Source organism: Triturus cristatus, chromosome 4_1, assembly GCF_964204655.1.
Source record: "Triturus cristatus chromosome 4_1, aTriCri1.1, whole genome shotgun sequence".
Classification (NCBI taxonomy): Eukaryota; Metazoa; Chordata; class Amphibia; order Caudata; family Salamandridae; genus Triturus; species Triturus cristatus.
In genome coordinates, this window is record NC_140585.1 from 140,099,492 (window position 1) to 140,125,903 (window position 26,412).

Sequence of the window (26,412 nt, forward strand, 5' to 3'; positions counted from 1 at the left end):
ACCAAAACCAAAATAGGTTTAGGGGACACCCGGATTTGAACCAGGGACCTCTTGATTTGCAGTCAAATGCTCTACCACTGAGCTATATCCCCAACTGTTTTCAAAGATCAGAATGACAATATATCAGTACATCATGAAAGAGTGAGAGGCTCAAGCTCAGTTGGGCCACAAAGTACGAGCTTGAAACTGTGGAAAAGGAGAAGTAGTTCTTAATATTATTAATTAAAGGAAAACAGGATCATTTAAAAAACAAAATGTATATGTTTAATTGTTATTTTATTTGAATAGGCAGTGGTCCATAGGACCAATATCTGTAATTAAAATGTTTGTTTTGAAACATTCTCAAAGGGGAAGAGGTTTTTACGAGACTACTTATCTTTGTGGATTGATTACCACAATCACTGATATGGTGGTGAAGTATGATTGTTTTGGGCCAAATTACGGTGAAAAAACATTTCTGCATACCACTACAATTTAGTATTTGAAGGTACAACCAAACACCCCTTTCATGTACCTTCGATTTAATACATCAGAAAAAGCTATTTTGTGTTCGCAAATGGCCTGGTTTCTCAGACCAGCCTGCTTGCACCTGCAACTAGGGTTCGTACATCTTGTACGTGGGCAGCGTATTTTAGTAGAAAGTAAATAGATTATGCATTGCACAAAAATGAAGTGCTTCAAACAAACACATACTTTGTATGCACAGAGAAGAGGTGGAATACATGTAAGACTGAGGACACAGGTTAAATGAGGAATAGATTGACTGCATTGCTGCCCACTTTTCTATGCAATTTCTGTAGTGCGATTGAAGGAAGCACTAAACTGTAAAACAAAGTTGCCAATTGCTTTCATAGTCCATTCCCTTTGTTTGGTGCTGTGAAAGGAAGAGCCAGATTCCAAAATAAATCAATGCTTTTTCAGACATTTCCCATACGGAATACCGAGCCCTGTATAAAATGCATTTACTCTCAGGTTTTGAGCAGTGACATTGTAATGCTGTTAAAGTGTAAGATCCAAGCGAACACTGACTCTGTCAATGATGATCCAAAGGGGTTTTATGAAAAGTCCCAGCTACAAACACAAGAACCAAAACAGGCCAAGGGGACACCTGGATTTGAACCAGGGACCTCTTGATTTGCAGTCAAATGCTCTACCACTGAGCTATATCCCCACCTGTTTGTGAGAGTCGGAATGAAAATATATCAGTACCTCATGAAAGAGTGTGAGCATCATGCTCAGTTGGGCCGGAAATTACAAGCTTGAAACTGTGGAACAGGAGAAGTAGTTCTTAATATTATTTATTGAAGGAAAACGGGATCGTTTAAAAAAAATATTTATATGTTTCATTGTTATTTTATTTGAACAGGCAGTGGTCCATAGGACCAATGCCTGTACATAAAATGCTTGTTTTGAAACATTCTCAAAGGGGAAGAGGTTTTTACGGGACGCCTTATCCTTTCGCGGATTGGTTACCACAATCACCGAGATGGTGGTGAAGTATGATTGTTTTGGGCCAAATGATGGACGAAAAACATTTCTACATACCACTGCAATTTGGTATTTGGAAGGTACACCCAAACGTCCCTTTCAAGTACCATCAATTTAATATATCAGAAAAGGCCATTTTGTGTTCGAAAATGGCCTGAGTCTTCGAGCCAGCCTTTTTTCATCTGCAACGAGGGTTCATACATTTTGCACGTAGGCAGAGGTTTTAAGGAGAAATTAAATAGTTTCTACGTTGCACAAGAATGAAGTGCTTTAAACAAACACATATTTTGTATGCACAGAGGAGAGGAGGAATATATATAAGACTGAGGACACAGGTTAAATGAGAAATAGATTGACTGCAGCGCTGCCGAGTATACTATGCCATTTCTTTAGTGCGCTACAAGGAAGCACCAAACTGTATAACAAAGTTTTCAATTGTTTTCATAGTGATTCTCTTTGCTTGAAGCTGTGAAAGGAAGAGCCGGATTCCAAAATAAATCAATGATGTTTCAGAAAGTTCCCACGCCCTGTGTAAAAATGCATTTATTCCCAGGTTTTGAGCAGTGACACTGTAATGCTAATAAAGTATAAGATCCAACTGAACACTGACTCTGTCAATGGTGATCCATAGGGACTTTATGAAAGATCCCAGCTACAAACACCAAAACCAAAATAGGTTTAGGGGACACCCGGATTTGAACCAGGGACCTCTTGATCTGCAGTCAAATGCTCTACCACTGAGCTATATCCCCAACTGTTTTCAAAGATCAGAATGACAATATATCAGTACATCATGAAAGAGTGAGAGGCTCAAGCTCAGTTGGGCCACAAAGTACGAGCTTGAAACTGTGGAAAAGGAGAAGTAGTTCTTAATATTATTAATTAAAGGAAAACAGGATCATTTAAAAAACAAAATGTATATGTTTAATTGTTATTTTATTTGAATAGGCAGTGGTCCATAGGACCAATATCTGTAATTAAAATGTTTGTTTTGAAACATTCTCAAAGGGGAAGAGGTTTTTACGAGACTACTTATCTTTGTGGATTGATTACCACAATCACTGATATGGTGGTGAAGTATGATTGTTTTGGCCAAATTACGGTGAAAAAACATTTCTGCATACCACTACAATTTAGTATTTGAAGGTACAACCAAATACCCCTTTCATGTACCTTCGATTTAATACATCAGAAAAAGCTATTTTGTGTTCGCTAATGGCCTGGTTTCTCAGACCAGCCTGCTTGCACCTGCAACTAGGGTTCGTACATCTTGTACGTGGGCAGCGTATTTTAGTAGAAAGTAAATAGATTATGCATTGCACAAAAATGAAGTGCTTCAAACAAACACATACTTTGTATGCACAGAGAAGAGGTGGAATACATGTAAGACTGAGGACACAGGTTAAATGAGGAATAGATTGACTGCATTGCTGCCCACTTTTCTATGCAATTTCTGTAGTGCGATTGAAGGAAGCACTAAACTGTAAAACAAAGTTGCCAATTTCTTTCATAGTCCATTCCCTTTGTTTGGTGCTGTGAAAGGAAGAGCCAGATTCCAAAATAAATCAATGCTTTTTCAGACATTTCCCATACGGAATACCGAGCCCTGTATAAAATGCATTTACTCTCAGGTTTTGAGCAGTGACATTGTAATGCTGTTAAAGTGTAAGATCCAAGCGAACACTGACTCTGTCAATGATGATCGAAAGGGGTTTTATGAAAAGTCCCAGCTACAAACACAAGAACCAAAACAGGCCAAGGGGACACCTGGATTTGAACCAGGGACCTCTTGATCTGCAGTCAAATGCTCTACCACTGAGCTATATCCCCACCTGTTTGTGAGAGTCGGAATGAAAATATATCAGTACCTCATGAAAGAGTGTGAGCATCATGCTCAGTTGGGCCGGAAAGTACAAGCTTGAAACTGTGGAACAGGAGAAGTAGTTCTTAATATTATTTATTGAAGGAAAACGGGATCGTTTAAAAAAAATATTTATATGTTTCATTGTTATTTTATTTGAACAGGCAGTGGTCCATAGGACCAATGCCTGTACATAAAATGCTTGTTTTGAAACATTCTCAAAGGGGAAGACGTTTTTACGGGACGCCTTATCCTTTCGCGGATTGGTTACCACAATCACCGAGATGGTGGTGAAGTATGATTGTTTTGGGCCAAATGATGGACCAAAAACATTTCTACATACCTGTTGGAAACGGCCCTTTTTGCAGGGTTATCCCCAAACTTTTTGCTTCTTCCTCCTTCATTTTTTCTGACCCGTGGTTGTTGGCAATAAGACTCTGGGCACTTTACCACTGCTGATCAGTGCTAAAGTGCATATGCTCTCTGTATAAATTGTGATATTGATTGGTTATCCATGATTGGTATATTTGTTTCACCTGTTAGCCCCTAGTAAAGTGCACTGCGTGTGCCAGGGCTGGTGATTCAAATGCTACTAGTGGGCTGCAGCACTGATTGTGCCACCCACAGGAGTAGCGCTAAAATGATGTCTTAGGCCTGCTTGCAGTGCCTATGTGCAGTCCCGGACTGCCATGTCGACCTGGCCAGTGCACCCACTGACCAGGCCTTATCCTTCCCTTTCTGTACATGTCAGGCATCCCTATGGTGGCCCTAGGTACCCCCCTGGGCTGGGTGCAGTGTATCTGAAAGGTAGGGCATGTACTGAGGTGTGTAACATGCCCTGGTAGTGAATTACAGCCATTTTCGTTTTTCACTGCTGAGAGGCTATCTTGCCCATAGGATAGAATGGGGAAGGCTGTTTACATGCCTATCTTCCCATAAGGGCAAGATAGAAAATCCAAGTTTGGTATCTCTGTGTTCAGAATTTAATTATACATCTTTTTAGCAAGATGGTTTTTAAATTCACTGCGTGGGAATAGCACTTTTTAGAAAGTAACTATTCTCCTGTTTAACCTTCCTGTGTGCCTGTGTGCTGGTTGGCTGACTGGTGTCAGGTGATGTGCTAGGTGGCTCCAGGAGCCTGGATGAGTCAGCAGCAGGGTGAATAGGGAGATCTGCTTTAGATGGGTGGGAGGAGTAGTCCCTGGGTCTGAATAGGGCTGCCCCTGACAAACACAAAGCTGGCTCCACCCCCTGCTGGCCAGGCTGAGGACTCTGCCTCTGCTGGCACAAAGAAGGCTCCACCTCCTGCTGAGCGTCTAACGACCCTGCCCCTCACTCTGAAAGGAACCAGGTGCTCCAGAGCAGAGCACACCCAGGAACCGGTTTGAGCAGGGGAATCCCCCCACTGGAACAAAGAGAGACAAAGACTTGGAGGGGTATAAGAAGAGGACCCCAGACACCTAAAACTTTAGATCACTTTGGAACTAAGAAGAAACCTCTGCCAAGGAGAAAGCTGGAAGAAACTGAAGAGGAGAAGACTGCCTGCTTGCTGTTTTGCTTTGCTGCCAAGGAGAGGGGAAGGACTTTGCTGTGTCCCCTTCTTTTGATTCTGATCTCCAAGGGCCTGAGAAGAGCTGGCTCCCTGTTAAGAAGTCCCAGGAACAAAAGGACTTCACCACCAGCTCCCCTGGAACTCTGCTGAGAGAGTTCTGACCTGCCTTGGAGTGCTTGCCCAGTCTTGGGGCTTCAGGAGGTCGTTTTGCTGTGTTTAGGGAGCTGGGAAGCAGAAGCGTGAACAAGAGTGACTGGTACCCAACGCATCATCCGATTGCGTGTCGCAAGACGAGAGTGCGTGGAAAATTTCATCGCGGCACCATCGCAACACGCAGGGTCTCCGCATCGCCGAGTGCGTCGAGCATCGTCCCGAAGCGTGAAGCTTCCTGCCATTGCGAGGGTTGTCGCAGAACCAGTTTGCGGGCTGCACCACTGCCGGTGCGTGAAAAGTCTCCAATCGCTGCGTGCGTCGACGCAGAGTCCCGTTCCGTGGCGCATCGAGAGTTGCGGCGCCGGAAGGCAACGCTGCGCCACGCATCGCACCACATCAAAGAGTGTCGCATCGAACCTGTGCGTGAAGCTTCCCCCTAAGAAACCTACGCAACGAAAGCCAAAGGTATCGCATCCTCCCCCTACAGATCGGAGCCGGCGCATCCACCTCTGCTGCGTGAAGCAGGGCTGCTGCAAAGCCTCCCCAGGATCTCAGGAGCATCGCATCGCCTTTGCCATCTTCCTTGTTATAGCTTTTGGGAACCTTATCGCAACTACAGGTACTGTTGGGCACGAAAGTGTCGCATTTTGTGCATTGAGAGCCGCACTGTGCAGGACACTGATTTTGACATCCTGGAGTACTTTCTGCAAACTCTTGAACTATCTTTAAAGTAACCTTTTTGAATTATATGTTGGTTTGTCTGTAATATTTGGTCTTGTGAAGTTTTTAGTAAAGATACCTTATTTTTCTAAAACTGGTGTGGAGTAAATCTGTGGTGTTTTCACTGTGTTACTGTGAGTGTTGGTACAAATACTTTACACATTGCCTTTGATAGCCTAGACTGCTCAGGCCAAGCTACCTAGAGGGTGAGCAGGGGTTATCTTAACAGTATATCCCCCTTTCCCTGACTAGAAGCAAGGGTCCCTACTTGGACAGTGGAACCTACCCTGCCAACTAGAGACCCCCAGATCTAACATTGGTGGCAGCGGTGGGATTGAACTTGTATTTGTACTTGACCCACAGTAATTGGTGTACATCACTAGTTTAAGTGCAGACCAATAGACAACCACATACTGTATTATTTTTGATTCTATTTTTGAGTAACTCTTCAAGAGCATCATGTCTCAGGTGGCAACAAGTGAGAGGGCAGAATTGGAGTTTTCCATTGAGGATTTGTATTCGTACAAAGTTGAGGAGCTCAAGCAATTCTGCAAAGACCTTGGTTGCCCTGTGAAAAGCGGATCTAGAAAGGATGTGCTACAAAGATTCTTGAAGGCCTGTTGGGAGGCCCAAGAGGAAGATGATGCAGATGAAGAGAATGGTTTTATTCCCCAAGATCTGCCCGTGGGCAGAGCAGTCTCAAGGGCTGGCAGCTCCCATTCCAGTAGGGGGCTCACTCCAGAGGAGTTGGAGGAGAATCAAAGGGTGAGAAACCATGAATTGGAAATAATGAAAATGAAAATGAAGCAATCGGAAGTAGACAAGGCGGCGGAGGAGAGCAGGAATGCCCGTGCCTTGGAGGAGAAGAAATTGCTTCTGGCCCATGAGTTGAGGATGAGGGAGCTTGATTTGGAGCTCGAGAGGCTTGAGGCCATGAGTGTCTCAGCTGAAGAAGAATGGTTAGCTCAAGAAGTGAGCTTTGCTGAGTTGGAGGTGGAGTCCAGCTCAGATGGTGGCAGCAAGATTGTAAGTTCTAGTGCTGAGAGAAAGGTACAAACACCCAGAGATGTGGCACCTAACTTGAGGGAGGGGGTTGACATACACCAGGGGGGTCAGGTTTATGATGTAGTTCCAGTGGAGTGCAGTGTCCCTGAAGTGGATTGGGGAACTGGCACAGGGAACCATATTCCTAGTGGTGGGAGGGACACTCTACTGACCCTAGATGAGAGGTACAGGGAGAGGGGTTCCCCCATGGTAGAAACCTTGGTGTGTGAGTGTGAAGACCGCCCAGAAGAGTGTGAGTTGTGTGACAGATACAGTCAGGTACTGTCTTGACAATCTCAGGAGAGTGGTGTGGGGTACTTGTGTGAGGCACTGGAGGGTGAGGCAAACGGTAGCTTGGTTAACAACTGTGGGGGGCTGTGTGATTCATTTGTTGGAGAGCATATTTTAAGTCCCTGTTTTCCAGAGCTATGCCAACACCCGGTGGAGTGTGAGTTCTCTGGTTCCAGAGAGCTTGCGTTGGAGGCAGACCTTTGGTTGGATGTCAAAAGGTCTGGAGAGGCATTGGGGAGTGATCCCAAAAGGAGTGGCCCGGATATCTTCCAGATCTGTGAGGTGGAAGAGGTTCAGTGTAGCCCAGTTAGGTCCCAGTGTAGTGGGAGGGGTGTAGGGGCTCACGTCCTGTCTCAGTGGAGAAGGGGTGAGTGTGGGACTGTGGGTCCCAAGGTGCCCGAAACCCAGTCTCAGGGCCTGGAGGGTTCCTTAAGGGAACACCAGGTTGGGGGCCTAGACAGTGCTAGTAGGCCATTTGAGGAGGATCTCCTAGTGTCAGGAGAACCTGGCGCCTCTGTAAACAGAGCTCCAGTGGTTCTGGTGTCTGGCGGTACCGCTCCAGTTGGGAGGGTGCAGAAGTCCAGACTGAGGGGTGAGAGGGGGATGTGTTCCCCAGTGGGAGAACCAGTGGGTCAGGGACCAGCCAGAAGGGCTGAGTCCCCTAGGAGTGACCATGGTGACACCACTTCTGTCCTGGGGGATCTTCGCACACTGTCAGGTGGACAGGGGTCGGGAGATCTGCGCCAGGCAGACTGTCACGAGACACATGAGTCATGTGTCACCCTCGGGGAGATACTGTGTGAGTCCCCAGAAGTCCTGGCATGCCAGGCAGGTGTGCAACTACAGGGTTTAGTCCCTGGGTTGGGAGGCCAGGTTCAGGATCTGCCTGACCTGGAGGGAAGGACATCTGTAACCAGTGTCCTGACCGGTTTGGCTTCCAGGGGTACCACTCCAGTGGGGAGGGTGCAGCACTCTGGAAGGGGGTGCAGAGGGAGGGAGTCCTCGCCTCTGACCCCGGTTCACCTGGAGGGTTTAGACCCTAGGTTGGAGGGCCAGGTCCGGGGTGTCCCCCCTGACCTGGGATCCCAGTTGCAGGATAGAACCCCTGAACTGGTGGGCGAATGGTGCAGGACACATGCCACAGGTGCCCTGACTGTTCTAGAAGGGAGTACCGCTCCAGGTGGGAGGGTACAGAACCCCAAGGAAGAGGAGGACTGGGTATGGAAAAGCCTACCCCAGCCTCCTGTCCAGCCACCGGATACAGGCCCGGGGCTGGTCGGTCAGTGCCAGGTTGTCAGACCCGACCTGACAGGAAAGGAAGTGGACAAAGGGTGCCCAGCACCTGGGGCTACTGCCCCCCACCTTCTGATGCCACAGGGGTTTGAGGGCCCTGAGAGGCATAAGGCCTGGGTCTCATCCCTGACCAGTGTCACTGGCCACTGCGGCTTGCTGTCTGTCTGTTGGGACACATCTGTGAGCAAGTTAAGGCTAGGTGCTGCACAGGTGGTGTCCACAGGTGAAGAGAAGGGTTCCACATGGGTTGGCTTGGTGGACCCTGAGAGTATGGATGGAGAGATCCAACCGGGTTCAGGAAGGCGTAGAACAGGAATAGTGCCCTGCTGGTTGGGCCAGTTTCCGTGTTCTATCGCCCTAAGCAGGGAATCCCATCGATGTATCGCTTGGTCTACCCTGGCTTTAGGCTGGAAGGGGGTTGTGTTGGAAACGGCCCTTTTTGCAGGGTTATCCCCAAACTTTTTGCTTCTTCCTCCTTCATTTTTTCTGACCCGTGGTTGTTGGCAATAAGACTCTGGGCACTTTACCACTGCTGATCAGTGCTAAAGTGCATATGCTCTCTGTATAAATTGTGATATTGATTGGTTATCCATGATTGGTATATTTGTTTCACCTGTTAGCCCCTAGTAAAGTGCACTGCGTGTGCCAGGGCTGGTGATTCAAATGCTACTAGTGGGCTGCAGCACTGATTGTGCCACCCACAGGAGTAGCGCTAAAATGATGTCTTAGGCCTGCTTGCAGTGCCTATGTGCAGTCCCGGACTGCCATGTCGACCTGGCCAGTGCACCCACTGACCAGGCCTTATCCTTCCCTTTCTGTACATGTCAGGCATCCCTATGGTGGCCCTAGGTACCCCCCTGGGCTGGGTGCAGTGTATCTGAAAGGTAGGGCATGTACTGAGGTGTGTAACATGCCCTGGTAGTGAATTACAGCCATTTTCGTTTTTCACTGCTGAGAGGCTATCTTGCCCATAGGATAGAATGGGGAAGGCTGTTTACATGCCTATCTTCCCATAAGGGCAAGATAGAAAATCCAAGTTTGGTATCTCTGTGTTCAGAATTTAATTATACATCTTTTTAGCAAGATGGTTTTTAAATTCACTGCGTGGGAATAGCACTTTTTAGAAAGTAACTATTCTCCTGTTTAACCTTCCTGTGTGCCTGTGTGCTGGTTGGCTGACTGGTGTCAGGTGATGTGCTAGGTGGCTCCAGGAGCCTGGATGAGTCAGCAGCAGGGTGAATAGGGAGATCTGCTTTAGATGGGTGGGAGGAGTAGTCCCTGGGTCTGAATAGGGCTGCCCCTGACAAACACAAAGCTGGCTCCACCCCCTGCTGGCCAGGCTGAGGACTCTGCCTCTGCTGGCACAAAGAAGGCTCCACCTCCTGCTGAGCGTCTAACGACCCTGCCCCTCACTCTGAAAGGAACCAGGTGCTCCAGAGCAGAGCACACCCAGGAACCGGTTTGAGCAGGGGAATCCCCCCACTGGAACAAAGAGAGACAAAGACTTGGAGGGGTATAAGAAGAGGACCCCAGACACCTAAAACTTTAGATCACTTTGGAACTAAGAAGAAACCTCTGCCAAGGAGAAAGCTGGAAGAAACTGAAGAGGAGAAGACTGCCTGCTTGCTGTTTTGCTTTGCTGCCAAGGAGAGGGGAAGGACTTTGCTGTGTCCCCTTCTTTTGATTCTGATCTCCAAGGGCCTGAGAAGAGCTGGCTCCCTGTTAAGAAGTCCCAGGAACAAAAGGACTTCACCACCAGCTCCCCTGGAACTCTGCTGAGAGAGTTCTGACCTGCCTTGGAGTGCTTGCCCAGTCTTGGGGCTTCAGGAGGTCGTTTTGCTGTGTTTAGGGAGCTGGGAAGCAGAAGCGTGAACAAGAGTGACTGGTACCCAACGCATCATCCGATTGCGTGTCGCAAGACGAGAGTGCGTGGAAAATTTCATCGCGGCACCATCGCAACACGCAGGGTCTCCGCATCGCCGAGTGCGTCGAGCATCGTCCCGAAGCGTGAAGCTTCCTGCCATTGCGAGGGTTGTCGCAGAACCAGTTTGCGGGCTGCACCACTGCCGGTGCGTGAAAAGTCTCCAATCGCTGCGTGCGTCGACGCAGAGTCCCGTTCCGTGGCGCATCGAGAGTTGCGGCGCCGGAAGGCAACGCTGCGCCACGCATCGCACCACATCAAAGAGTGTCGCATCGAACCTGTGCGTGAAGCTTCCCCCTAAGAAACCTACGCAACGAAAGCCAAAGGTATCGCATCCTCCCCCTACAGATCGGAGCCGGCGCATCCACCTCTGCTGCGTGAAGCAGGGCTGCTGCAAAGCCTCCCCAGGATCTCAGGAGCATCGCATCGCCTTTGCCATCTTCCTTGTTATAGCTTTTGGGAACCTTATCGCAACTACAGGTACTGTTGGGCACGAAAGTGTCGCATTTTGTGCATTGAGAGCCGCACTGTGCAGGACACTGATTTTGACATCCTGGAGTACTTTCTGCAAACTCTTGAACTATCTTTAAAGTAACCTTTTTGAATTATATGTTGGTTTGTCTGTAATATTTGGTCTTGTGAAGTTTTTAGTAAAGATACCTTATTTTTCTAAAACTGGTGTGGAGTAAATCTGTGGTGTTTTCACTGTGTTACTGTGAGTGTTGGTACAAATACTTTACACATTGCCTTTGATAGCCTAGACTGCTCAGGCCAAGCTACCTAGAGGGTGAGCAGGGGTTATCTTAACAGTGTATCCCCCTTTCCCTGACTAGAAGCAAGGGTCCCTACTTGGACAGTGGAACCTACCCTGCCAACTAGAGACGCCCAGATCTAACATTGGTGGCAGCGGTGGGATTGAACTTGTATTTGTACTTGACCCACAGTAATTGGTGTACATCACTAGTTTAAGTGCAGACCAATAGACAACCACATACTGTATTATTTTTGATTCTATTTTTGAGTAACTCTTCAAGAGCATCATGTCTCAGGTGGCAACAAGTGAGAGGGCAGAATTGGAGTTTTCCATTGAGGATTTGTATTCGTACAAAGTTGAGGAGCTCAAGCAATTCTGCAAAGACCTTGGTTGCCCTGTGAAAAGCGGATCTAGAAAGGATGTGCTACAAAGATTCTTGAAGGCCTGTTGGGAGGCCCAAGAGGAAGATGATGCAGATGAAGAGAATGGTTTTATTCCCCAAGATCTGCCCGTGGGCAGAGCAGTCTCAAGGGCTGGCAGCTCCCATTCCAGTAGGGGGCTCACTCCAGAGGAGTTGGAGGAGAATCAAAGGGTGAGAAACCATGAATTGGAAATAATGAAAATGAAAATGAAGCAATCGGAAGTAGACAAGGCGGCGGAGGAGAGCAGGAATGCCCGTGCCTTGGAGGAGAAGAAATTGCTTCTGGCCCATGAGTTGAGGATGAGGGAGCTTGATTTGGAGCTCGAGAGGCTTGAGGCCATGAGTGTCTCAGCTGAAGAAGAATGGTTAGCTCAAGAAGTGAGCTTTGCTGAGTTGGAGGTGGAGTCCAGCTCAGATGGTGGCAGCAAGATTGTAAGTTCTAGTGCTGAGAGAAAGGTACAAACACCCAGAGATGTGGCACCTAACTTGAGGGAGGGGGTTGACATACACCAGGGGGGTCAGGTTTATGATGTAGTTCCAGTGGAGTGCAGTGTCCCTGAAGTGGATTGGGGAACTGGCACAGGGAACCATATTCCTAGTGGTGGGAGGGACACTCTACTGACCCTAGATGAGAGGTACAGGGAGAGGGGTTCCCCCATGGTAGAAACCTTGGTGTGTGAGTGTGAAGACCGCCCAGAAGAGTGTGAGTTATGTGACAGATACAGTCAGGTACTGTCTTGCCAATCTCAGGAGAGTGGTGTGGGGTACTTGTGTGAGGCACTGGAGGGTGAGGCAAACGGTAGCTTGGTTAACAACTGTGGGGGGCTGTGTGATTCATTTGTTGGAGAGCATATTTTAAGTCCCTGTTTTCCAGAGCTATGCCAACACCCGGTGGAGTGTGAGTTCTCTGGTTCCAGAGAGCTTGCGTTGGAGGCAGACCTTTGGTTGGATGTCAAAAGGTCTGGAGAGGCATTGGGGAGTGATCCCAAAAGGAGTGGCCCGGATATCTTCCAGATCTGTGAGGTGGAAGAGGTTCAGTGTAGCCCAGTTAGGTCCCAGTGTAGTGGGAGGGGTGTAGGGGCTCACGTCCTGTCTCAGTGGAGAAGGGGTGAGTGTGGGACTGTGGGTCCCAAGGTGCCCGAAACCCAGTCTCAGGGCCTGGAGGGTTCCTTAAGGGAACACCAGGTTGGGGGCCTAGACAGTGCTAGTAGGCCATTTGAGGAGGATCTCCTAGTGTCAGGAGAACCTGGCGCCTCTGTAAACAGAGCTCCAGTGGTTCTGGTGTCTGGCGGTACCGCTCCAGTTGGGAGGGTGCAGAAGTCCAGACTGAGGGGTGAGAGGGGGATGTGTTCCCCAGTGGGAGAACCAGTGGGTCAGGGACCAGCCAGAAGGGCTGAGTCCCCTAGGAGTGACCATGGTGACACCACTTCTGTCCTGGGGGATCTTCGCGCACTGTCAGGTGGACAGGGGTCGGGAGATCTGCGCCAGGCAGACTGTCACGAGACACATGAGTCATGTGTCACCCTCGGGGAGATACTGTGTGAGTCCCCAGAAGTCCTGGCATGCCAGGCAGGTGTGCAACTACAGGGTTTAGTCCCTGGGTTGGGAGGCCAGGTTCAGGATCTGCCTGACCTGGAGGGAAGGACATCTGTAACCAGTGTCCTGACCGGTTTGGCTTCCAGGGGTACCACTCCAGTGGGGAGGGTGCAGCACTCTGGAAGGGGGTGCAGAGGGAGGGAGTCCTCGCCTCTGACCCCGGTTCACCTGGAGGGTTTAGACCCTAGGTTGGAGGGCCAGGTCCGGGGTGTCCCCCCTGACCTGGGATCCCAGTTGCAGGATAGAACCCCTGAACTGGTGGGCGAATGGTGCAGGACACATGCCACAGGTGCCCTGACTGTTCTAGAAGGGAGTACCGCTCCAGGTGGGAGGGTACAGAACCCCAAGGAAGAGGAGGACTGGGTATGGAAAAGCCTACCCCAGCCTCCTGTCCAGCCACCGGATACAGGCCCGGGGCTGGTCGGTCAGTGCCAGGTTGTCAGACCCGACCTGACAGGAAAGGAAGTGGACAAAGGGTGCCCAGCACCTGGGGCTACTGCCCCCCACCTTCTGATGCCACAGGGGTTTGAGGGCCCTGAGAGGCATAAGGCCTGGGTCTCATCCCTGACCAGTGTCACTGGCCACTGCGGCTTGCTGTCTGTCTGTTGGGACACATCTGTGAGCAAGTTAAGGCTAGGTGCTGCACAGGTGGTGTCCACAGGTGAAGAGAAGGGTTCCACATGGGTTGGCTTGGTGGACCCTGAGAGTATGGATGGAGAGATCCAACCGGGTTCAGGAAGGCGTAGAACAGGAATAGTGCCCTGCTGGTTGGGCCAGTTTCCGTGTTCTATCGCCCTAAGCAGGGAATCCCATCGATGTATCGCTTGGTCTACCCTGGCTTTAGGCTGGAAGGGGGTTGTGTTGGAAACGGCCCTTTTTGCAGGGTTATCCCCAAACTTTTTGCTTCTTCCTCCTTCATTTTTTCTGACCCGTGGTTGTTGGCAATAAGACTCTGGGCACTTTACCACTGCTGATCAGTGCTAAAGTGCATATGCTCTCTGTATAAATTGTGATATTGATTGGTTATCCATGATTGGTATATTTGTTTCACCTGTTAGCCCCTAGTAAAGTGCACTGCGTGTGCCAGGGCTGGTGATTCAAATGCTACTAGTGGGCTGCAGCACTGATTGTGCCACCCACAGGAGTAGCGCTAAAATGATGTCTTAGGCCTGCTTGCAGTGCCTATGTGCAGTCCCGGACTGCCATGTCGACCTGGCCAGTGCACCCACTGACCAGGCCTTATCCTTCCCTTTCTGTACATGTCAGGCATCCCTATGGTGGCCCTAGGTACCCCCCTGGGCTGGGTGCAGTGTATCTGAAAGGTAGGGCATGTACTGAGGTGTGTAACATGCCCTGGTAGTGAATTACAGCCATTTTCGTTTTTCACTGCTGAGAGGCTATCTTGCCCATAGGATAGAATGGGGAAGGCTGTTTACATGCCTATCTTCCCATAAGGGCAAGATAGAAAATCCAAGTTTGGTATCTCTGTGTTCAGAATTTAATTATACATCTTTTTAGCAAGATGGTTTTTAAATTCACTGCGTGGGAATAGCACTTTTTAGAAAGTAACTATTCTCCTGTTTAACCTTCCTGTGTGCCTGTGTGCTGGTTGGCTGACTGGTGTCAGGTGATGTGCTAGGTGGCTCCAGGAGCCTGGATGAGTCAGCAGCAGGGTGAATAGGGAGATCTGCTTTAGATGGGTGGGAGGAGTAGTCCCTGGGTCTGAATAGGGCTGCCCCTGACAAACACAAAGCTGGCTCCACCCCCTGCTGGCCAGGCTGAGGACTCTGCCTCTGCTGGCACAAAGAAGGCTCCACCTCCTGCTGAGCGTCTAACGACCCTGCCCCTCACTCTGAAAGGAACCAGGTGCTCCAGAGCAGAGCACACCCAGGAACCGGTTTGAGCAGGGGAATCCCCCCACTGGAACAAAGAGAGACAAAGACTTGGAGGGGTATAAGAAGAGGACCCCAGACACCTAAAACTTTAGATCACTTTGGAACTAAGAAGAAACCTCTGCCAAGGAGAAAGCTGGAAGAAACTGAAGAGGAGAAGACTGCCTGCTTGCTGTTTTGCTTTGCTGCCAAGGAGAGGGGAAGGACTTTGCTGTGTCCCCTTCTTTTGATTCTGATCTCCAAGGGCCTGAGAAGAGCTGGCTCCCTGTTAAGAAGTCCCAGGAACAAAAGGACTTCACCACCAGCTCCCCTGGAACTCTGCTGAGAGAGTTCTGACCTGCCTTGGAGTGCTTGCCCAGTCTTGGGGCTTCAGGAGGTCGTTTTGCTGTGTTTAGGGAGCTGGGAAGCAGAAGCGTGAACAAGAGTGACTGGTACCCAACGCATCATCCGATTGCGTGTCGCAAGACGAGAGTGCGTGGAAAATTTCATCGCGGCACCATCGCAACACGCAGGGTCTCCGCATCGCCGAGTGCGTCGAGCATCGTCCCGAAGCGTGAAGCTTCCTGCCATTGCGAGGGTTGTCGCAGAACCAGTTTGCGGGCTGCACCACTGCCGGTGCGTGAAAAGTCTCCAATCGCTGCGTGCGTCGACGCAGAGTCCCGTTCCGTGGCGCATCGAGAGTTGCGGCGCCGGAAGGCAACGCTGCGCCACGCATCGCACCACATCAAAGAGTGTCGCATCGAACCTGTGCGTGAAGCTTCCCCCTAAGAAACCTACGCAACGAAAGCCAAAGGTATCGCATCCTCCCCCTACAGATCGGAGCCGGCGCATCCACCTCTGCTGCGTGAAGCAGGGCTGCTGCAAAGCCTCCCCAGGATCTCAGGAGCATCGCATAGCCTTTGCCATCTTCCTTGTTATAGCTTTTGGGAACCTTATCGCAACTACAGGTACTGTTGGGCACGAAAGTGTCGCATTTTGTGCATTGAGAGCCGCACTGTGCAGGACACTGATTTTGACATCCTGGAGTACTTTCTGCAAACTCTTGAACTATCTTTAAAGTAACCTTTTTGAATTATATGTTGGTTTGTCTGTAATATTTGGTCTTGTGAAGTTTTTAGTAAAGATACCTTATTTTTCTAAAACTGGTGTGGAGTAAATCTGTGGTGTTTTCACTGTGTTACTGTGAGTGTTGGTACAAATACTTTACACATTGCCTTTGATAGCCTAGACTGCTCAGGCCAAGCTACCTAGAGGGTGAGCAGGGGTTATCTTAACAGTGTATCCCCCTTTCCCTGACTAGAAGCAAGGGTCCCTACTTGGACAGTGGAACCTACCCTGCCAACTAGAGACCCCCAGATCTAACAATACCACTGCAATTTGGTATTTGGAAGGTACACCCAAACGTCCCTTTCAAGTACCATCAATTTAATATATCAGAAAAGGCCATTTTGTGTTCGAAAATGGCCTGAGTCTTCGAGCCAGCCTTTTTTCCTCTGCACCGAGGGTTCATACATTTTGCACGTAGGCAGAGGTTTTAAGGAGAAATTAAACAGTTTCTACGTTGCACAAGAATGAAGTGCTTTAAACAAACACATATTTTGTATGCACAGAGGAGAGGAGGAATATATGTAAGACTGAGGACACAGGTTAAATGAGAAATAGATTGACTGCAGCGCTGCCGAGTATACTATGCCATTTCTTTAGTGCGCTACAAGGAAGCACCAAACTGTATAACAGAGTTTTCAATTGTTTTCATAGTGATTCTCTTTGCTTGAAGCTGTGAAAGGAAGAGCCGGATTCCAAAATAAATCAATGATGTTTCAGAAAGTTCCCACGCCCTGTGTAAAAATGCATTTATTCCCAGGTTTTGAGCAGTGACACTGTAATGCTAATCAAGTATAAGATCCAACTGAACACTGACTCTGTCAATGGTGATCCATAGGGACTTTATGAAAGATCCCAGCTACAAACACCAAAACCAAAATAGGTTTAGGGGACACCCGGATTTGAACCAGGGACCTCTTGATCTGCAGTCAAATGCTCTACCACTAAGCTATATCCCCAACTGTTTTCAAAGATCAGAATGACAATATATCAGTACATCATGAAAGAGTGAGAGGCTCAAGCTCAGTTGGGCCACAAAGTACGAGCTTGAAACTGTGGAAAAGGAGAAGTAGTTCTTAATATTATTAATTAAAGGAAAACAGGATCATTTAAAAAACAAAATGTATATGTTTAATTGTTATTTTATTTGAATAGGCAGTGGTCCATAGGACCAATATCTCTAATTAAAATGTTTGTTTTGAAACATTCTCAAAGGGGAAGAGGTTTTTACGAGACTACTTATCTTTGTGGATTGATTACCACAATCACTGATATGGTGGTGAAGTATGATTGTTTTGGGCCAAATTACGGTGAAGAAACATTTCTGCATACCACTACAATTTGGTATTTGAAGGTACAACCAAACACCCCTTTCATGTACCTTCGATTTAATACATCAGAAAAAGCTATTTTGTGTTCGCAAATGGCCTGGTTTCTCAGACCAGCCTGCTTGCACCTGCAACTAGGGTTCGTACATCTTGTACGTGGGCAGCGTATTTTAGTAGAAAGTAAATAGATTATGCATTGCACAAAAATGAAGTGCTTCAAACAAACACATACTTTGTATGCACAGAGAAGAGGTGGAATACATGTAAGACTGAGGACACAGGTTAAATGAGGAATAGATTGACTGCATTGCTGCCCACTTTTCTATGCAATTTCTGTAGTGCGATTGAAGGAAGCACTAAACTGTAAAACAAAGTTGCCAATTGCTTTCATAGTCCATTCCCTTTGTTTGGTGCTGTGAAAGGAAGAGCCAGATTCCAAAATAAATCAATGCTTTTTCAGACATTTCCCATACGGAATACCGAGCCCTGTATAAAAATGCATTTACTCTCAGGTTTTGAGCAGTGACATTGTAATGCTGTTAAAGTGTAGGATCCAAGCGAACACTGACTCTGTCAATGATGATCCAAAGGGGTTTTATGAAAAGTCCCAGCTACAAACACAAGAACCAAAACAGGCCAAGGGGATTCCTGGATTTGAACCAGGGACCTCTTGATCTGCAGTCAAATGCTCTACCACTGAGCTATATCCCCACATGTTTGTGAGAGTCGGAATGAAAATATATCAGTACCTCATGAAAGAGTGTGAGCATCATGCTCAGTTGGGCCGGAAAGTACAAGCTTGAAACTGTGGAACAGGAGAAGTAGTTCTTAATATTATTTATTGAAGGAAAACGGGATCGTTTAAAAAAAATATTTATATGTTTCATTGTTATTTTATTTGAACAGGCAGTGGTCCATAGGACCAATGCCTGTACATAAAATGCTTGTTTTGAAACATTCTCAAAGGGGAAGACGTTTTTACGGGACGCCTTATCCTTTCGCGGATTGGTTACCACAATCACCGAGATGGTGGTGAAGTATGATTGTTTTGGGCCAAATGATGGACGAAAAACATTTCTACATACCACTGCAATTTGGTATTTGGAAGGTACACCCAAACGTCCCTTTCAAGTACCATCAATTTAATATATCAGAAAAGGCCATTTTGTGTTCGAAAATGGCCTGAGTCTTCGAGTCAGCCTTTTTTCATCTGCAACGAGGGTTCATACATTTTGCACGTAGGCAGAGGTTTTAAGGAGAAATTAAATAGTTTCTACGTTGCACAAGAATGAAGTGCTTTAAACAAACACATATTTTGTATGCACAGAGGAGAGGAGGAATATATGTAAGACTGAGGACACAGGTTAAATGAGAAATAGATTGACTGCAGCGCTGCCGAGTATACTATGCCATTTCTTTAGTGCGCTACAAGGAAGCACCAAACTGTATAAAAAAGTTTTCAATTGTTTTCATAGTCATTCTCTTTGCTTGAAGCTGTGAAAGGAAGAGCCGGATTCCAAAATAAATCAATGATGTTTCAGAAAGTTCCCACGCCCTGTGTAAAAATGCATTTATTCCCAGGTTTTGAGCAGTGACACTATAATGCTAATAAAGTATAAGATCCAACTGAACACTGACTCTGTCAATGGTGATCCATAGGGACTTTATGAAAGATTCCAGCTACAAACACCAAAACCAAAATAGGTTTAGGGGACACCCGGATTTGAACCAGGGACCTCTTGATTTGCAGTCAAATGCTCTACCACTGAGCTATATCCCCAACTGTTTTCAAAGATCAGAATGACAATATATCAGTACATCATGAAAGAGTGAGAGGCTCAAGCTCAGTTGGGCCACAAAGTACGAGCTTGAAACTGTGGAAAAGGAGAAGTAGTTCTTAATATTATTAATTAAAGGAAAACAGGATCATTTAAAAAACAAAATGTATATGTTTAATTGTTATTTTATTTGAATAGGCAGTGGTCCATACGACCAATATCTGTAATTAAAATGTTTGTTTTGAAACATTCTCAAAGGGGAAGAGGTTTTTACGAGACTACTTATCTTTGTGGATTGATTACCACAATCACTGATATGGTGGTGAAGTATGATTGTTTTGGGCCAAATTACGGTGAAAAAACATTTCTGCATACCACTTCAATTTGGTATTTGAAGGTACAACCAAACACCCCTTTCATGTACCTTCGATTTAATACATCAGAAAAAGCTATTTTGTGTTCGCAAATGGCCTGGTTTCTCAGACCAGCCTGCTTGCACCTGCAACTAGGGTTCGTACATCTTGTACGTGGGCAGCGTATTTTAGTAGAAAGTAAATAGATTATGCATTGCACAAAAATGAAGTGCTTCAAACAAACACATACTTTGTATGCACAGAGAAGAGGTGGAATACATGTAAGACTGAGGACACAGGTTAAATGAGGAATAGATTGACTGCATTGCTGCCCACTTTTCTATGCAATTTCTGTAGTGCGATCGAAGGAAGCACCAAACTGTAAAACAAAGTTCTCAATTGCTTTCATAGTCCATTCCCTTTGTTTGGTGCTGTGAAAGGAAGAGCCAGATTCCAAAATAAATCAATGCTTTTTCAGACATTTCCCATATGAAATACCGAGCCCTGTATAAAAATGCATTTACTCTCAGGTTTTGAGCAGTGACATTGTAATGCTATTAAAGTGTAAGATCCAAGCGAACACTGACTCTGTCAATGATGATCCAAAGGGGTTTTATGAAAAGTCCCAGCTACAAACACAAGAACCAAAACAGGCCAAGGGGACACCTGGATTTGAACCAGGGACCACTTGATCTGCAGTCAAATGCTCTACCACTGAGCTATATCCCCACCTGTTTGTGAGAGTCGGAATGAAAATATATCAGTACCTCATGAAAGAGTGTGAGCATCATGCTCAGTTGGGCCGGAAAGTACAAGCTTGAAACTGTGGAACAGGAGAAGTAGTTCTTAATATTATTTATTGAAGGAAAACGGGATCGTTTAAAAAAAATATTTATATGTTTCATTGTTATTTTATTTGAACAGGCAGTGGTCCATAGGACCAATGCCTGTACATAAAATGCTTGTTTTGAAACATTCTCAAAGGGGAAGACGTTTTTACGGGACGCCTTATCCTTTCGCGGATTGGTTACCACAATCACCGAGATGGTGGTGAAGTATGATTGTTTTGGGCCAAATGATGGACGAAAAACATTTCTACATACCACTGCAATTTGGTATTTGGAAGGTACACCCAAACGTCCCTTTCAAGTACCATCAATTTAATATATCAGAAAAGGCCATTTTGTGTTCGAAAATGGCCTGAGTCTTCGAGCCAGCCTTTTTTCATCTGCAACGAGGGTTCATACATTTTGCACGTAGGCAGAGGTTTTAAGGAGAAATTAAATAGTTTCTACGTTGCACAAGAATGAAGTGCTTTAAACAAACACATATTTTGTATGCACAGAGGAGAGGAGGAATATATGTAAGACTGAGGACACAGGTTAAATGAGAAATAGATTGACTGCAGCGCTGCCGAGTATACTATGCCATTTCTTTAGTGCGCTACAAGGAAGCACCAAACTGTATAACAAAGTTTTCAATTGTTTTCATAGTGATTCTCTTTGCTTGAAGCTGTGAAAGGAAGAGCCGGATTCCAAAATAAATCAATGATGTTTCAGAAAGTTCCCACGCCCTGTGTAAAAATGCATTTATTCCCAGGTTTTGAGCAGTGACACTGTAATGCTAATAAAGTATAAGATCCAACTGAACACTGACTCTGTCAATGGTGATCCATAGGGACTTTATGAAAGATCCCAGCTACAAACACCAAAACCAAAATAGGTTTAGGGGACACCCGGATTTGAACCAGGGACCTCTTGATCTGCAGTCAAATGCTCTACCACTGAGCTATATCCCCAACTGTTTTCAAAGATCAGAATGACAATATATCAGTACATCATGAAAGAGTGAGAGGCTCAAGCTCAGTTGGGCCACAAAGAACGAGCTTGAAACTGTGGAAAAGGAGAAGTAGTTCTTAATATTATTAATTAAAGGAAAACAGGATCATTTAAAAAACAAAATGTATATGTTTAATTGTTATTTTATTTGAATAGGCAGTGGTCCATAGGACCAATATCTGTAATTAAAATGTTTGTTTTGAAACATTCTCAAAGGGGAAGAGGTTTTTACGAGACTACTTATCTTTGTGGATTGATTACCACAATCACTGATATGGTGGTGAAGTATGATTGTTTTGGGCCAAATTACGGTGAAAAAACATTTCTGCATACCACTACAATTTGGTATTTGAAGGTACAACCAAACACCCCTTTCATGTACCTTCGATTTAATACATCAGAAAAAGCTATTTTGTGTTCGCAAATGGCCTGGTTTCTCAGACCAGCCTGCTTGCACCTGCAACTAGGGTTCGTACATCTTGTACGTGGGCAGCGTATTTTAGTAGAAAGTAAATAGATTATGCATTGCACAAAAATGAAGTGCTTCAAACAAACACATACTTTGTATGCACAGAGAAGAGGTGGAATACATGTAAGACTGAGGACACAGGTTAAATGAGGAATAGATTGACTGCATTGCTGCCCACTTTTCTATGCAATTTCTGTAGTGCGATTGAAGGAAGCACTAACCTGTAAAACAAAGTTGCCAATTGCTTTCATAGTCCATTCCCTTTGTTTGGTGCTGTGAAAGGAAGAGCCAGATTCCAAAATAAATCAATGCTTTTTCAGACATTTCCCATACGGAATACCGAGCCCTGTATAAAAATGCATTTACTCTCAGGTTTTGAGCAGTGACATTGTAATGCTGTTAAAGTGTAAGATCCAAGCGAACACTGACTCTGTCAATGATGATCCAAAGGGGTTTTATGAAAAGTCCCAGCTACAAACACAAGAACCAAAACAGGCCAAGGGGTCACCTGGATTTGAACCAGGGACCTCTTGATCTGCAGTCAAATGCTCTACCACTGAGCTATATCCCCACCTGTTTGTGAGAGTCGGAATGAAAATATATCAGTACCTCATGAAAGAGTGTGAGCATCATGCTCAGTTGGGCCGGAAAGACAAGCTTGAAACTGTGGAACAGGAGAAGTAGTTCTTAATATTATTTATTGAAGGAAAACGGGATCGTTTAAAAAAAATATTTATATGTTTCATTGTTATTTTATTTGAACAGGCAGTGGTCCATAGGACCAATGCCTGTACATAAAATGCTTGTTTTGAAACATTCTCAAAGGGGAAGAGGTTTTTACGGGACGCCTTATCCTTTCGCGGATTGGTTACCACAATCACCGAGATGGTGGTGAAGTATGATTGTTTTGGGCCAAATGATGGACGAAAAACATTTCTACATACCACTGCAATTTGGTATTTGGAAGGTACACCCAAACGTCCCTTTCAAGTACCATCAATTTAATATATCAGAAAAGGCCATTTTGTGTTCGAAAATGGCCTGAGTCTTCGAGCCAGCCTTTTTTCCTCTGCACCGAGGGTTCATACATTTTGCACGTAGGCAGAGGTTTTAAGGAGAAATTAAACAGTTTCTACGTTGCACAAGAATGAAGTGCTTTAAACAAACACATATTTTGTATGCACAGAGGAGAGGAGGAATATATGTAAGACTGAGGACACAGGTTAAATGAGAAATAGATTGACTGCAGCGCTGCCGAGTATACTATGCCATTTCTTTAGTGCGCTACAAGGAAGCACCAAACTGTATAACAAAGTTTTCAATTGTTTTCATAGTGATTCTCTTTGCTTGAAGCTGTGAAAGGAAGAGCCGGATTCCAAAATAAATCAATGATGTTTCAGAAAGTTCCCACGCCCTGTGTAAAAATGCATTTATTCCCAGGTTTTGAGCAGTGACACTGTAATGCTAATAAAGTATAAGATCCAACTGAACACTGACTCTGTCAATGGTGATCCATAGGGACTTTATGAAAGATCCCAGCTACAAACACCAAAACCAAAATAGGTTTAGGGGACACCCGGATTTGAACCAGAGACCTCTTGATCTGCAGTCAAATGCTCTACCACTAAGCTATATCCCCAACTGTTTTCAAAGATCAGAATGACAATATATCAGTACATCATGAAAGAGTGAGAGGCTCAAGCTCAGTTGGGCCACAAAGTACGAGCTTGAAACTGTGGAAAAGGAGAAGTAGTTCTTAATATTATTAATTAAAGGAAAACAGGATCATTTAAAAAACAAAATGTATATGTTTAATTGTTATTTTATTTGAATAGGCAGTGGTCCATAGGACCAATATCTCTAATTAAAATGTTTGTTTTGAAACATTCTCAAAGGGGAAGAGGTTTTTACGAGACTACTTATCTTTGTGGATTGATTACCACAATCACTGATATGGTGGTGAAGTATGATTGTTTTGGGCCAAATTACGGTGAAAAAACATTTCTGCATACCACTACAATTTGGTATTTGAAGGTACAACCAAACACCCCTTTCATGTACCTTCGATTTAATACATCAGAAAAAGCTATTTTGTGTTCGCAAATGGCCTGGTTTCTCAGACCAGCCTGCTTGCACCTGCAACTAGGGTTCGTACATCTTGTACGTGGGCAGCGTATTTTAGTAGAAAGTAAATAGATTATGCATTGCACAAAAATGAAGTGCTTCAAACAAACACATACTTTGTATGCACAGAGAAGAGGTGGAATACATGTAAGACTGAGGACACAGGTTAAATGAGGAATAGATTGACTGCATTGCTGCCCACTTTTCTATGCAATTTCTGTAGTGCGATTGAAGGAAGCACTAAACTGTAAAACAAAGTTGCCAATTGCTTTCATAGTCCATTCCCTTTGTTTGGTGCTGTGAAAGGAAGAGCCAGATTCCAAAATAAATCAATGCTTTTTCAGACATTTCCCATACGGAATACCGAGCCCTGTATAAAAATGCATTTACTCTCAGGTTTTGAGCAGTGACATTGTAATGCTGTTAAAGTGTAGGATCCAAGCGAACACTGACTCTGTCAATGATGATCCAAAGGGGTTTTATGAAAAGTCCCAGCTACAAACACAAGAACCAAAACAGGCCAAGGGGACACCTGGATTTGAACCAGGGACCTCTTGATCTGCAGTCAAATGCTCTACCACTGAGCTATATCCCCACCTGTTTGTGAGAGTCGGAATGAAAATATATCAGTACCTCATGAAAGAGTGTGAGCATCATGCTCAGTTGGGCCGGAAAGTACAAGCTTGAAACTGTGGAACAGGAGAAGTAGTTCTTAATATTATTTATTGAAGGAAAACGGGATCGTTTAAAAAAAATATTTATATGTTTCATTGTTATTTTATTTGAACAGGCAGTGGTCCATAGGACCAATGCCTGTACATAAAATGCTTGTTTTGAAACATTCTCAAAGGGGAAGAGGTTTTTACGGGACGCCTTATCCTTTCGCGGATTGGTTACCACAATCACCGAGATGGTGGTGAAGTATGATTGTTTTGGGCCAAATGATGGACCAAAAACATTTCTACATACCACTGCAATTTGGTATTTGGAAGGTACACCCAAACGTCCCTTTCAAGTACCATCAATTTAATATATCAGAAAAGGCCATTTTGTGTTCGAAAATGGCCTGAGTCTTCGAGTCAGCCTTTTTTCATCTGCAACGAGGGTTCATACATTTTGCACGTAGGCAGAGGTTTTAAGGAGAAATTAAATAGTTTCTACGTTGCACAAGAATGAAGTGCTTTAAACAAACACATATTTTGTATGCACAGAGGAGAGGAGGAATATATGTAAGACTGAGGACACAGGTTAAATGAGAAATAGATTGACTGCAGCGCTGCCGAGTATACTATGCCATTTCTTTAGTGCGCTACAAGGAAGCACCAAACTGTATAACAAAGTTTTCAATTGTTTTCATAGTGATTCTCTTTGCTTGAAGCTGTGAAAGGAAGAGCCGGATTCCAAAATAAATCAATGATGTTTCAGAAAGTTCCCACGCCCTGTGTAAAAATGCATTTATTCCCAGGTTTTGAGCAGTGACACTGTAATGCTAATAAAGTATAAGATCCAACTGAACACTGACTCTGTCAATGGTGATCCATAGGGACTTTATGAAAGATCCCAGTTACAAACACCAAAATAGGTTTAGGGGACACCCAGATTTGAACCAGGGACCTTTTGATCTGCAGTCAAATGCTCTACCACTGAGCTATATCCCCAACTGTTTTCAAAGATCAGAATGACAATATATCAGTACATCATGAAAGAGTGAGAGGCTCAAGCTCAGTTGGGCCACAAAGTACGAGCTTGAAACTGTGGAAAAGGAGAAGTAGTTCTTAATATTATTAATTAAAGGAAAACAGGATCATTTAAAAAACAAAATGTATATGTTCAATTGTTATTTTATTTGAATAGGCAGTGGTCCATACGACCAATATCTGTAATTAAAATGTTTGTTTTGAAACATTCTCAAAGGGGAAGAGGTTTTTACGAGACTACTTATCTTTGTGGATTGTTTACCACAATCACTGATATGGTGGTGAAGTATGATTGTTTTGGGCCAAATTACGGTGAAAAAACATTTCTGCATACCACTACAATTTGGTATTTGAAGGTACAACCAAACACCCCTTTCATGTACCTTTGATTTAATACATCAGAAAAAGCTATTTTGTGTTCGCAAATGGCCTGGTTTCTCAGACCAGCCTGCTTGCACCTGCAACTAGGGTTCGTACATCTTGTACGTGGGCAGCGTATTTTAGTAGAAAGTAAATAGATTATGCATTGCACAAAAATGAAGTGCTTCAAACAAACACATACTTTGTATGCACAGAGAAGAGGTGGAATACATGTAAGACTGAGGACACAGGTTAAATGAGGAATAGATTGACTGCATTGCTGCCCACTTTTCTATGCAATTTCTGTAGTGCGATTGAAGGAAGCACTAAACTGTAAAACAAAGTTGCCAATTGCTTTCATAGTCCATTCCCTTT

At 45.2% G+C, this 26,412-nt stretch overlaps 11 non-coding genes across 11 annotated transcripts; all 11 read right to left on the reverse strand.

The window, feature by feature from the left end:
• Positions 1-20: 20 nt before the first annotated feature.
• TRNAC-GCA (transfer RNA cysteine (anticodon GCA)) lies at positions 21-92 on the reverse strand. Its single transcript has one exon. It is a non-coding gene; the product is annotated as a tRNA-Cys (tRNA).
• Positions 93-1,099: 1,007 nt separating this feature from the next.
• TRNAC-GCA (transfer RNA cysteine (anticodon GCA)) lies at positions 1,100-1,171 on the reverse strand. Its single transcript has one exon. It is a non-coding gene; the product is annotated as a tRNA-Cys (tRNA).
• Positions 1,172-2,168: 997 nt separating this feature from the next.
• Positions 2,169-2,240, reverse strand: TRNAC-GCA (transfer RNA cysteine (anticodon GCA)). The gene has a single exon. It is a non-coding gene; the product is annotated as a tRNA-Cys (tRNA).
• A 1,006-nt stretch (positions 2,241-3,246) lies between these two features.
• Positions 3,247-3,318, reverse strand: TRNAC-GCA (transfer RNA cysteine (anticodon GCA)). The gene has a single exon. It is a non-coding gene; the product is annotated as a tRNA-Cys (tRNA).
• A 13,659-nt stretch (positions 3,319-16,977) lies between these two features.
• On the reverse strand, positions 16,978-17,049 carry TRNAC-GCA (transfer RNA cysteine (anticodon GCA)). The gene has a single exon. It is a non-coding gene; the product is annotated as a tRNA-Cys (tRNA).
• Positions 17,050-18,057: 1,008 nt separating this feature from the next.
• TRNAC-GCA (transfer RNA cysteine (anticodon GCA)) lies at positions 18,058-18,129 on the reverse strand. Its single transcript has one exon. It is a non-coding gene; the product is annotated as a tRNA-Cys (tRNA).
• Positions 18,130-19,126: 997 nt separating this feature from the next.
• TRNAC-GCA (transfer RNA cysteine (anticodon GCA)) lies at positions 19,127-19,198 on the reverse strand. Its single transcript has one exon. It is a non-coding gene; the product is annotated as a tRNA-Cys (tRNA).
• A 1,008-nt stretch (positions 19,199-20,206) lies between these two features.
• TRNAC-GCA (transfer RNA cysteine (anticodon GCA)) lies at positions 20,207-20,278 on the reverse strand. Its single transcript has one exon. It is a non-coding gene; the product is annotated as a tRNA-Cys (tRNA).
• A 997-nt stretch (positions 20,279-21,275) lies between these two features.
• Positions 21,276-21,347, reverse strand: TRNAC-GCA (transfer RNA cysteine (anticodon GCA)). Its single transcript has one exon. It is a non-coding gene; the product is annotated as a tRNA-Cys (tRNA).
• A 3,156-nt stretch (positions 21,348-24,503) lies between these two features.
• TRNAC-GCA (transfer RNA cysteine (anticodon GCA)) lies at positions 24,504-24,575 on the reverse strand. Its single transcript has one exon. It is a non-coding gene; the product is annotated as a tRNA-Cys (tRNA).
• A 991-nt stretch (positions 24,576-25,566) lies between these two features.
• On the reverse strand, positions 25,567-25,638 carry TRNAC-GCA (transfer RNA cysteine (anticodon GCA)). Its single transcript has one exon. It is a non-coding gene; the product is annotated as a tRNA-Cys (tRNA).
• Positions 25,639-26,412: the final 774 nt, after the last annotated feature.